The sequence below is a fragment of the Mustela erminea genome, chromosome 9 (genome assembly GCF_009829155.1).
Source record: "Mustela erminea isolate mMusErm1 chromosome 9, mMusErm1.Pri, whole genome shotgun sequence".
In the NCBI taxonomy this organism is placed as follows: Eukaryota; Metazoa; Chordata; class Mammalia; order Carnivora; family Mustelidae; genus Mustela; species Mustela erminea.
This window is the reverse complement of record NC_045622.1, coordinates 106,261,730-106,274,376: the sequence shown is the minus strand read 5'-3', so window position 1 is coordinate 106,274,376 and position 12,647 is coordinate 106,261,730. Positions and strand designations below refer to the sequence as shown.

Genomic DNA, 12,647 nt, shown 5'->3' with positions numbered 1-12,647 from the left:
TGTCCTGGTGACCATTGTGTCTGACCGCAGTGCTGGCTAGGGGAAGACCTGTCCTGTTGTTGTCGAGTGCCCCTGGGACCTGGCGGAGCTGATGTTCCTCCTGGTAAGGGGCTGAGTTTGTGGGACCTGGGGAGACAGAGCCGCTCGGCCTGCCCCAGCCAGGCCTGCTTGTCGTGATCCGGGTTGTGTTTCTGGCTGTGGCATTTGCTCTGCATGTCTCTGCCTGTTTGTGCAGTCACACAGGTGTCCCCTTCCCCCCACATTGCCCGTCTCGGCGCACAGGTGACCAGTGACACAAAGGCAGGAGTCCCGACTTAGGGTAGAGGGAGCTCGATCCTCTTCAGGTTTCTGCTGGTGCTCCTGCTGTGTTTCTCTTGGGGCCACTAGGATGGGGGTGGGAGGGAAGAGGGCTGTTAGCAGGCCTGTGCTTCCATCTGGGGAGATGTGAGGTTGAGACAAGCCACTTTGGGTTGGCAGATGGATTAGTGGCCCGGAGGAGAAGGGCCCTCTTGCTGTCTGGCCCCAGGAGGGCTGGTCTGGGGTGTGAGGACCAAGCCTTGGAGCAGTGGCTGAGGATTCCATCCTGCAGGCCTGTGGATCTGCTTTGCTGCATGCCCGTGGCTTTGAGGGTCAGGGGTGAGGGTAGGAGAGGATCCCCTGCCTATAGTTTACTTGATGAGCGGCAAAGTGGCTGCAGGGAAACGTGGGGCATCTTATCAGCCCCTTCCCAGCCGGGCGGGTAGTTGACAGGCCGGGAGGGAGGGATGGAGACCAAGGTCGTGTGTCGGTGGGATGCAGTAGGAGCAGGGTGGGGCTCCGAAGGCTGTCTGTGGAGCTGTGGGTGTGATTCATGGCTCTTCTGAAGTGTCCTTGCGCCTGGCCAGGCTCCTGAGTGCCGTGACTGTCAGCCCCTTTCGCTCTCCAAATAGCACTTTGGTCCTGACTGCATTCGGCGGCACTGGGCTGGGGGTGGGAGCGGTCGCAGCATCTCTCTGGGGACCCGTCTGTGTAGGTGCCTGGGCTCCCGTCTCTCCTTCCGCAGGATGCGGATGGTGGACAGCCCCCTCACTGGGTTGCCAGGGGCATTAGGGACCTCAGTGCCAGTGCGTAAATTGTGATGCTCGTGCACCCCCCGGCATGAACCGAGGCCTCTTCCCCTGCCTCTGTCATTCATTGCTGCTAGAATCCATGGCCCAGTCATCATCCTGGGTATCAACCCTGTCCCAGGAGTGCCAAGGGAGCCTGGGTGCCTCCTGCCGAGAAGCAGCTTTCATCTCTCCCTGCTTGTCTCAGTTTATTCAGCACTTCTTGGAATGTTTTCCTGGGGTCTCCCTTTTTTCTAGAGTCTCATGGCAGGGGGTACCCAGAACCGGTGTGGAACCCCAGGGAATGTCTGAGGCAGGCTCCGCATGGGGGGCTCCTGCACACAGCCAGCCTCCCCTCTAGGTCCTCCCGAAGATCTTTTCCCGGCACCGGTGTTCCCCGGGGCCTTGCCGCTACTCAGACCCCAGGGGTCCTTGGTGGTCTTGGCCCGGAGCCCCTCCCCCCAACACAGAGTCCTCTGGTTTCCTCCCCGGCCCCTCCCCCCCGCCACGGCCTTGGCTCAGCCCCGGCCTGCCGCCCACCAGGGGGCGGCAGAGATCGCGGTTTCCGCACCCGGCGGCGCCCGTAAATCAGCCTGTTTATTAGCAGAATAAAAGTCGCGGCAACGTGGGGCTTTTCGGGGCTGCATAAATCTGGTCTGTGCCTCGTGAAACCCATATGTGCTTAATTCATATGTAAAGTTTCAAGCAGGAAGAGAATACGTGTCCATTAAATTCTATTTGACTTGATTATAATCATTAGCCATGAATAATTGCTTCTCAGCGCCGACCGCGGAGCCACCACAATGGGGAAAAGGAGCGAGCAATTATAGCGGGGTGGGAGTTTTTACATTTTTATTTTTGAAGCTAAGGCCAGTGTTGGTCCCGTGGGGAGCGGTGTGGGTAGGACTGGGCTGGGGACTTGAGGTCAGCTTTGGACTTTCTGGATTTTGCGTGGGGGCGGTAGTGGGGAGGGTGTCTCTTTTTGTCGCTGTTCGCTGGTTGGGGGTGGGGGCTGGGCAGGGCAGGAAGGTGCTATCGCTGGCTGGGCCTCCCTCCAGCTGCAGGGACTGCAACAGGGGAGCAGGGAGGGACCTGCGAGGTAACGGGGCAGGGGGGGCGGTGGTTGGGATGCCCAGAACTCCCACCATCCTGCAGAGCTGTGGGCTTGGGGTGTCTCCCGCCTCTCTGCAGGCTTCCTTCCCACCCATTGGGGTTGGCAGGGGCCTGCTTGCTTCCTTCCCTGCCCACCGAGCCACTCTGCCCACGGCCCCTGTCAGGACTTGGGGCGACCAGGCTGTTTACCAGCCGGTCCTCTGGCTTTTGAAGTCCAGGCCTGCTTTTTACCCCACTCTGTTGGTATTTGAGACGCGATTGGAGCGTGTGTACTGTGGGTGGTGTCTGTGATGGTGGGTGTGTGTGTTGTGATGAGAAGTATGTTGTGTAGTATGTGGAGGGGCGCTGGGGCAGAGAGTGCTGTGGAGGGATGCCGGGCAGGTGGGTGGCAGGGCTGGAGGTCACATGGGTAGGATCAACCCCCCCCCCCAAGCATCCGGGTATGGCACAGGCAGCCTCAGGCCCACCTTGGCTGTGTTTTCATGGGCTGCTGCCCAGGCTGCTTGCTCGGGCAGTACCCAGAGAGTGTCAGGCTCCCGCCATCTGGTAGCCAGCCATGGCTCCTACCCACGGGGGCACGCTGCATCCATCTTAATTAAATTGGGCTGCCATGCTGGCAAGATAAACCGGGGAGCCCCCTGCAGCCCCCGGTTCTGGAGCAGAAGATTCTCAAGGGCTGTCCCTGCAGGTTGGCCTATGACACCTCCCCTCAGGCAGTGTCTGGGGCCAGCCGTGCCTGGCACCTCCTCCAGAGACAGCTCAGGTCTGGGATCTGTGGGTCTCTACCTGGGGAGGGGGGTGCCTCAGCTTGTGGAATGCTTCGATCTTCTCATTGCCATGGGCAGGGTGGGGGGGTGGGGATGACCTTGACTGGGCCACTTCCTTGCCCTTGAGGTTCCCAGCTCACCAGGCCTGTGCCTGTGGGTCCCTAGTTTTTGGCAGACTGCTGAGCCCCGGGCAGGAAATGTCTCAACACAAAGAAAGACCTCCATTCTTGGCCAGCCCGGGGGTCCCGCTGCTGACTTTGGCCTTCAGGGCATAACGGGACAGAGCAGGGATGGATGTGAGACTTTGTGAGGACAGAAGGAATCTTTCCCTTCGAAGCCATCTCTGGCCGGCGAGTCAGGGCTATGGCACAGAGACCAGGGGCCGACTGGAATCCCAGCATTCCGGATGGTGGCCTGGTGGCCTCCAGCCAGGCGGCTCCAAGCCTGTTTCCTCATCTGAAAAAGGGAGCATCCTCGGCCCTACCCAGGGTGGCCGTGAGGACGCCAGGAATTCAGGCCCATCCCGTGCTGGGCCCTGGGCCTGGCGCACAGCGAGCCCCTAGTAAATTGTTATCAGGAAGTCAAGTGCGAGAGCAGCTAAGTAGAATATAATGTGACAAAGCCCTGGGAGCGAGGTCTGAACAAAGTGGCATGCGACGCCGCAGGGACCAATTAATTCTGCCAGGAGGTGGCGCGAGGCAAGGCAGGTCAGCGAGGCCTTTGAGGGGCCCAGGCGGGCACGCCAGGACGTGCGGAACGGGTGGGGAGCCATGTTTCACCGCCACAAGCTGGCCTCGCTGGGAGTTTTGAAGCCACTTACTTATTTAAAATAAGGCGTGAAGTGGCACTCTGTTTCCCTAAGTCTTGGTCTTTGATTTGTGAAAATCTGCCGGCCGCTCCTCGCCCCCTCCTCCTCGGGAGCCAGCCCGGTGCTCGCCTCCTCCTTCCTCTGCTGCCTGGGCACCCCCCCCCCCCCAGGAGCCCAGCCCCAGCCGTCCCTGGGCCACCGCTGGGAGTCCGTGATTTAGAGACCGCCTTGATGGACTAGCAAGCAGGAGGGGCTGAGGGACGCTGGCTGCCTTGTGGGAAGTGAGCTGACGCTAAACTGTCGCCGTAAATCGCTTTATCTGTCACTTCGGATTTAAATGTGTTTGCTGAGGCTTGCCGGCTGCCTCCGACGGCAGCAGCCTCTCTGCAGTTGGTGGGGGGCGGGTATGGGCTGCCTGCGGGCAGCTGGGCTCTTGCTGGGTGAGAACCCACCCCTCCCTCAGCGCCCACCCTGTGACGCTGACCTCGAGGCATCCTTGAGGCAGGTAGCTTCTCAGTGATCAGACCAGGGCAGGTGACTGCGTCGGGATTTGAACCGGTGTGCGGCCTCTCCTTCATTCGGTGAACCCGTGTGGAGGGCCTGTTTTGCGCCAGGCATCAGGGTAGGCCCTGGGCTACAAAAGACACACGCTGGAATGCCAACTGTGAGGTGAGACCCGTGAATGGAGAAGAACAGCAAAGTACATGAGGGCTGGGAGTCCTGCCTGCAGAGTGGGGGAGACAGGAAGGCTGCCTGGAGGAGGCAAAATGGCGGCGGTGCTTGTGCTGAGAAGGGAGCGCCCCCCCCCCCCCCCCCCGCCTACAATAAATGAATAAATCTTAAAAAAAAAAAAAAAAAAGGCGGGGTGGGGGCACTTGGGTGGTTCAGTCAGTTGGGTGGCCACCTCTTAGTTTCGGCTCAGGCCAAGATCTCAGGGGCCCTGCACCGGTCTCTGCACTCATCGGGGGTCAGCTTGAGATTCTCTTTCTCTCCCTCTGCCCCTCCCCCTGTTCATGTGCACACATACACTCTCTCTCTCTCTTTCTCTCTCAAATAAGTAAATTAATCTTCAAAACAACAACAACAAAAGACGGGGGACGTTGAGTCAGAAGTTGGAAGAAGGCATTCCAGGGGCAGAGCGGGGGGAGCCCTTGCAGGGAGGGATGAGGCAGGGCCTGTGGGAGGCGCTTGGGGAAGCTCCGAGGGATTTGGAACGGGCCTTGGCCAGTCCTGGGTGAGGGTCTCCTTCCAGGGCCAGGCTGTACGCACTCCCGTGCCACCTCTCCTGGCCTCCTGGTATTATTATATTAGCCCACGGTGCCAGTGGGGGAAACTGAGGCTCAGAGATGTGAAGTAGCTTGCTTAATGCCACACAGCTAACCAGTAGTGGTGCTGCAAGGGGAGATTTGCCAGACCCTAGAGCTTCCAGGTTATCCTCATTTTTTTTTTTTTTTTAAGATTTTATCTATTTTTGTGAGAGAGAGAGGGAGAGCATGAGCAGGGAATAGAGGGAGAAGCAGGCTCCCTGCGAGCAGGGAGCCCGATGTGGGGCTCGATCCCAGGACTCTGAGATCATGACCTGAGCTGAAGGCAGAGGCTTAACCCACTGAGCCACCCAGGTGCCCCGGAAATCCTTGTATTTTTGAGGGTATGTGGAAATACCTCATCTTTGTTCCCTTTTCTCTTCAGGTCAAAGAGGTGCGTTGTCACCTGTGGGCTGTGGGCTCCTGAGGTCTGCTTGGTGGCACCCCTGGAGCCCCTGCTTCGAGGCTGGGGGCGACTTGTTATTCAGTGTCTGAGCCAGGGCCCCCCCCCCCCCACATCGCCTCATTTCTGAGGCAGGAACTAGTATTTGCCCCATTTTACAGACTAGGAAATTGAGGCTCCGAAGGGGCCCTAGTGCTGGTAAAAGACCGAGCCAGGAACCAAACCCTCCCCTTTCAGACTTGGGGTTTTAGGGGGATGCTTAGAAGCTCCCTCTTTCTCAGAAGCTCCCTCTACTTCTAGTCTGGGGTGAGGGGCAGAGCGGATCGGAAGGCCAGCAGGGAGGCCTGAGGTCCAGTTGGCCCCCTCCCCAGAACACACGAGACAGTGCCAAGGCCTAATTTCCACCACTGGAGGAGGAGGGCGGCTTATCTCCACAAGGTCGAGAAGCGGTTACATAAATTCATAAATGATGGATCCCTCCTGAATTATTGAGATTCCCTTGAGGACTCACAGGGCCTGGTCCAGCGAGCTGAGCTTGGCCAGTGGGCAGGATTCGAGGACCCTGGAAAGCTCCTTCCACCCCAGGGTCTTCTGCCAAGTCTCCTGTGTATGAGCCAGATCTTTCCTGTCCTTCCACAGGGAGCACGAAGGCAGGCCATGGACCCTCGACCCATTGACCCTTTGTCCTGAGTTTCAACGAAAGTGTGTTGAATAAATGACTATTTGAATGCCTTGGAGAATGGGTCAGACAGAGGGAGGAATTAGATGTGCCAGCCCCCCCCCCCCGGGCCTCCTCCTCCTGCCCCAGCCCGGACACCACTCAGCCCCTTATGGCTGGTCACAGATGCCAGGGCTGGAAGGGAGGGGGGGTCTATTTTGCATATGAGTACACAGTGCGGCCTGCTTGTGAGGTTCCCGGCTCTGTGTGAGTCTCAGTATGACCCGGTGCCTGCCCTCAAGGCATTTGCAGGCTTGGACAGGAAAATGGGAGCGTATCTTAAGCCCAGAGGGGGACAGTGACCTGCTCAGAGTCACACAGCAGGAAAGTGGCAAAGCAGCCCTCCCTGACTCCCAGAGCTGGGCCCTTCCTCCCTGTCTTTTTTCTCCCCATCAGGACAGACACAAGGTCAGGAGACACATGTCAGGGCTCCATTGCCCACCCACCCTCTGCCGAGCGGCTCCTCCCTGTCCTTGAGGCTGGCTGGCCCCAGCGCCGCACCTGTGTGCCTGCCTGTGTTCCCAGCGCGCTCTGGATCCTGAGCACTGAGCTGAGGAGGCCGGAGCTTGTGGGAATGTGTGTGTTTTGAAATTAATGGGGACCATTAAATTGGCCAAGCATGAAAAGGGCTGGATCTGCAGCCCTTGGCTTGCTCTACCAGAATGCTCCGCCAGCGCCTTGGCAAGAGGCTGCCCAGCCGGCTTAGGGCCTCTCCAGGAGGCTGTGGCTTGCCTGCCCGTTAGACGGATGGTCCCCTGTGTCCCTGAGGTGAAGGGGTCTGGATGCAACTCGTGGAAGCCACGGACCCTCCCCAGGGACCGGGGCCCCTTCCCTTCCTCTCCACACCCAGCTCTGCAGCCTGAGCTGTTTGCAGGGGTGCTGGGTTGAAGCTGTTCTCTCCAGACCCCCCGGGTGGGCTCATACCTATTCCCAGCCCTGACCCTGGGGCCTCCTGGCTGAGGCCTGGCCCAGCCCCAGGTGGGCTGGAACGGGGAAGGTGGTCTCAGGACGTAACATGGCCTGAAAGAGAATCCACAGTTCAGCCAGTCTCCTTGCGCCCCACTTTCTAGACCGCCCCCCCGCCCCCGGCTCTTGTGGCCATCTCAGGGCCCTGCAGGGGGACTTGCCAGCCTGGGTATGGGTCTCGGCTCCACGGCGTGCAAGCTCTGGGACCTTCGGCCTGCCATGTGACCCCCAAGCCTCAGTTTTCTTGTCTGTATCATGGGAAGAAGAGCACAGTCAGTCCCAGCTCCTGGGGTTGTTGGGAGTTGGAAAGGAGACAACGCAACGTCCAGGATAAAGTAGAGTCTGGAAATGCCGGCTCCTGCGTCTGCTGCCGTTGTGGTGGTCTGGGAGGGAGGGCTGCTGTGACCCGCTGGATGGGGCCTGCCGGGCACCTGCTGCTCACCAGCCCCCAGGGCTGGGGGCAGGGCGTGGCTGAGGGTACCTCCTTCTTCTCCTTCCTGTGGAAACTGAGCCCCTCCAGGACCCGGGGTGGCTGAGGCAGGGGTCGTTCCTGATTTGGGGTTTCCTGACCGTGGGGTACAGGGCAGAGGGGCCAGGCTCCCCCCGTCTTGTGGCAGAGCCATCAGCGGGGAAGGGTATATGTTCCATGGGAACCGCCGGTGCGGGACCGGGCCTGGGGATGTTTCTCCTGGAGCAGGCTGGTCCCCGAAGTGCTCTCCCAGTAGGAGCTAAGTGGCCGTGGCGGGCCCACGCTGGCAGGGCCGGAGCCCCCCCCAGGACCCCCGCAGCCTCCAGCCTTCCGTTCCTCTCCCTCCTCCGTCCAAGCTCACCCTTGGGGCTCATTTCTTCGTTTTGCACGTTGCTTGTCCGGATGCTTCCTGAGGCCCTGCTGGTGGGCGCGGACGTACGTGGGGCCCTGTCCCGGGCTCCCGTTCCCTGCTGTCTGGATGGATCGCCCGTTGGGAGGGTACAGCTGCCCCTGGGGAGGGTGGCCAGGCTGGGGCCAGAGGCCACTTGTGAAATAGACCGGGGTAAAATCCAGTTCCACGGACAGCTTCTCTCAGCTTCCGTGCCCACAGGCGCGCCCTGCCGGAGGAGAGGGAAGGGGACCTAGGGGCCCTAGGGGCTTGGGGAAGGGTAGCTGCGGGTTCCAGGGTTCCAGCTATACCACTAGGTGGGGGGCCTTGGGGAGCCCCTGGGGGGCGGGCACCTGCTGTCCCCACATCTCCATCCCCGGACAGGGCTCTGCACGCGGCAGTGCCCACCCGTGGCAGTGGCGGCCGAGGTCCCCTAGGTGGAGGCAGGCTGCCCTGGTCGGGGGACTCCTGCTCCCCACACGCCCCCCCAGGCCAGGGAGGTGACACAGCTCTTTCTGTCCTCATGGGGTGTTAGGAGACGGAAGCCAGTGAGGACTCGGGTCCAGGGGTGTGGAGCAGGGTCCCGCAGGGGTCTGGCGGCGGCAGCTGGGGCGCTCGCTGGGCATTGCCCGCTCCTCCTCATTAAGATCCCATGCGCTGCACCCCACTCCCGGCAGCAACAAGTGGTCCTTGTACGCGGTCCCCACCCTCCTCCTCTCCATCGCTGCTTCCTCTCCCTCGTCGGACATTGTAATTGCCATAAAAATAGGAGCTTAGCTGTGGAGTAGCATGTGGGGAGAGAGAGGCCCGGCTGTCAGCCATTCCCCTGCCAGCAGGGCTCGCGTCTGTTTTATTATTGCCGCCTGGCTGTATTTCACGTTCGGTTTAAACATCATCAAACACCACGTCCCTTTTGAAAAGCAAGAGCTACCTTGCTGAGGATGTTGAGGAGAAACAGGAACATTAAAATCTACGAAGCAAATGGCCCAGAATTGACATTTGCGACGGGAGCTTTGCAGCTTTGACTGTCAAAGGAGCTAAATCCCGTCTGGCAGCCGGCGGGGAACTTTCCCGGTGAGGGTCACAGGAAGGTGGGCCGGGCTGTAGCTGAAGCCTCGGGGCTTGGCAGAGAGGGGACCTGGGCGCCATAGGCGGGGTCAGGGGACGATGGAATTCTGTGGGTCCCCCGACTGTCTTTCCCGCCTTCCGGCCTTGACCTTGACTCAGCCTTGTCTCTCTGCTAACAGGGCAGGCAGGCAGGAACCCACCCCCCATCCCCACCCACCCCACCCCCCTCCAGGTGCACAGAGCCGAGTGCTGGACTCTGGGGCTCAGGGGTGGGAATCGGGACATGCCAGGGGACAGACTGGATGGGTCTGCCGTGGCCACTTGTGAGCTCTTGTGACCTTGACCAGGATACACCTCCCCTCTGAGCCTCAGTTTCCTCATCTAGAAACGCAGGAGAGCCCCATCCCCGCCCAAGGTGATGGAGAGGATGGAGTGGGATGTATGCAAATGTGACAAGTCGTTGGAACTCAATAAATGGTGGCTGTTATCACCGAGGAAGTGGGCGTTTGAGCTGCAATTGATTTTTAAAAAATGTTTAACCCACCTATTTCCACTGAAAAATAGGTACAATAAAACTAGGGAACCGTTAAAATAGGGATAAACAGAAACAAGGGACACGGGGGACACTGAGCCTGGGGCTCTTGGCCACACCTGAAAGCCTTAGGCCTGGATGACCTTGGTGTGTGCTTTCCACCCTGCCAGCCTCTGGCCCCGTGCCTGGTTGTGGGCCCCTGCTCAGCCCTACCACCTGCCACTCGATGCCGGTGTCTGGTCTACCGAGAGACCCCGACTCGTGCCCACTGTTCTATCTGATGTTCTTAGGGGCTGCTTGGGCAACTTGGCTCCTGACATCTACCCTGGCCCTGCCTGGTTGACACCTCAAAACTAGGCTGAACAAGTCTATTGCTGCTGAATGTGAAAAGTGGCTTTGAGCTTCCTGGCAGCCAGGGCAAGATGGGGAACAAGGTTTTAGCTTCTGTAACTTCGCACTTGGAATCAGTTTATACTTCAGCTTAATGCCCCTTTCTGATCTCCCGTTTTCTCCATTCTCCCCTCTGTCACCCATACCGGTGGTTCTTTATTTCCCCCGTGGACACTGGGTACCTTGCTCCAGAGCCCAAACCTAACTTCGCTCTCCAGGTCTTTCCGGTACAGCTTTGCCTCAGACTCACGACGCCCGCCCCCCTGCCCTCTTGTTTGTCACTGTCTATTCCCGTGTTAGCCAGCCTGGCCTCTGGGCCTTTCGCCTTGCCAGGGCCCACTGGGTCTGCCTCTGCGATTTCTCTTGGATGAGCCAGTGACTAATAAGGGTTGCCCCCAGGGGGCCAGAAAAATCTTTCCCTCCTTAATATCAGAGTTTAAAAATGTGTCACCATCGATTTGAGGAAAGACTTGTTCCCGCTGAGAAAAGCGGCCGGAGATTCGTCTCGCCTCCGGAATCACACGGGCAGCTGCATAAATTCCAAAGCCACCGAAACGCTCTCCATGCAAATGCCGCCTCTCAGCCCCACAGCCAGCCCCAGAGCCTCTTGGAGGCCGCCGCCACGCTCCCGTGGGCTGGCACCCCGGTTCCCCCGGTGCCCCGCAGAAACTCCGGGGCCCCTTTGCAGGGAGGCGTCCCTGGTTAGAAGAAGATCCTTGCTTCTCTCCACATCCTGTGGTTAAGCTGGAGGCTGAGCTAATTCCATGTCAGGATGTGTTTTTGATCCTGGAGGAGAAAGAGGGTGAGGGACTTCTGATGGGGGGGGTCCCCACAGGCCCCGGGGGGGGGGTCCCTCACTTCCCCCCGCCTGTGGATCTGTGGGTCGTACAATGGATCTTCCCTGAAGGTGGCCCTTTAATGCCTGAATGCCATGTCTCCCGAATTTGCTTCATCCTCGCCTGGAAAGACCGCTGGGTCATTTGGTCCTTCCTGCTGCCTGCGGGTGGGCCTTGTCCTCCGCGTCTGCCCCTCTGTGCTTTGCCCTCATCCCTGACCCAGCCTCCTGTCGCCCCCAGCTTCAGACGGCGGTCCCACCCTCATCCGGCAACTCTCTGAGCAGGGGGGTGATCGTCATCCCCTCATCTGGGCTGGGGGAGGTGACGTTGGTGTCCCCCCTTTTCCAGGCTGAGCAGCTGCAGTGCAGGACTGTAGAGTGGCTTGTCCCCAGGCTAGTCGGGAAGCTCGAACCAGAGCTCGCTCTGCGTCCTAGTACTTTCCACTCTGTCACGTCGCCCTTGAATTAGTGAGTGAGTGAATGAATGAAAGGGAGTGGGCACGTGGTAGCCACTTAGAGTTCTAGGTGTCTCTCCGGTTCGTTGGCCCAGGGTGGAGGGTGATTGGAGGGCGTGGGGCGGGGAGCTGAGCCAGGCCCCCGGAGGGACTCCAACTCCTTTATTATCCAGGGGTCACGGTGGCTGCCGTTAAGGTGGTATCATGTGCGCTCTGGAAGGCCTCAGCCAAGGACAGGGCAGAGCTGGATGCTGGGCTTGATCGCTCAGGCCTCGCACCAGGCCACTCTCGGCCGGGGGTTCTCGCCCATTCTGACCACCGTGCGGTGACCATAACCGGCTCCAGATGGTGGCCCGAGAGGTCTGCAGTCTGGCCCTTCTGCCAGGTGCTTCATCGGGGATGAGCGAGCGGGTGGCATGGGGTGCCGCTGAGTCCTTCCGGGCTCTAGGGGAGCCGGTGCAGCCCCGGGCAGGGGCGTCAGAGAAGGGGTGAGCTGGCAGTTTGCAGCTTTCCCCCCACCGGCTGCTGTGGGCCCCTCGGAACACGTGGCCAGTGGCCATTTACCACCTGGCTGGAGGAGGTGTGTGGGCTGGCCCCGAGCTGCACCAGCCCCAGCTGCAGAAGGGCCCACGGGGGCTCCTGGCAGCCACCACTCCAGGAGAGGAAGGGCCGGACTCTTCCTGGCTCCCTAAATGTGTTTGCCTTTACAGGCTTTGGAAATCAGTTTGACGGGCCCTGTTGTTCGTCCGCGGAGACACGGAAGGCACTGGGGACAAAAGAAACCATGGGGTTGCTGGTCAGGTGACGGAGGGCGAGGGGGTAGGGCTCAGAGGTGTCTTCTCGGGCCTGGGTCACTCTTGAGGAACCGTCAGAGCTGGGAGGGGTGCAGGGATGGTGTGAGCCAGAGGGAGCCCTGGAATTCTGGTGGGAGGGCCGGCCCGCGGCTTTGGGACCTGCCCCTTTGGTGGCATGGCCTCCGCTGAACGGCCGGGAATGGCGGTAGTCATCCTTCCCTCCTCCACGCCTGGCTACACCTGCTGGCTCCCCTCGGTGCCGTTAGAAGCACCCTGCCAGCCGCTGGCAGTGTAGGCTTCTCAGTGTAAGTAAAAAATAAGCCCTTTGGGTTTTGCCAGCTGAGACGCGGCCTGGCAGGGACTCCCACCTGCAGAAGGCGCTTCATCTTCTGACAAAGTTGGCCATTTGGGAGCTGGATGAGTGTACAGATTCAGCGGGAGCAGCCAGGAACCCAGGCAGATCTTTCTCCCTTTCCTGGGCCCGAGGACCCTGGAGGGAGGCCCTGAGGGTCTGCCCAGGGGAAGGCTCCTTTTCTGCTTCTCTCTTAATAT

General features: G+C 59.9%; 1 protein-coding gene across 1 annotated transcript in view; it reads left to right on the top strand.

Annotated features, from left to right (window-relative positions):
• The window catches only part of MACROD1 (mono-ADP ribosylhydrolase 1), a 141,533-nt gene that overhangs the window by 12,461 nt on the left and 116,425 nt on the right, over positions 1 to 12,647 (top strand).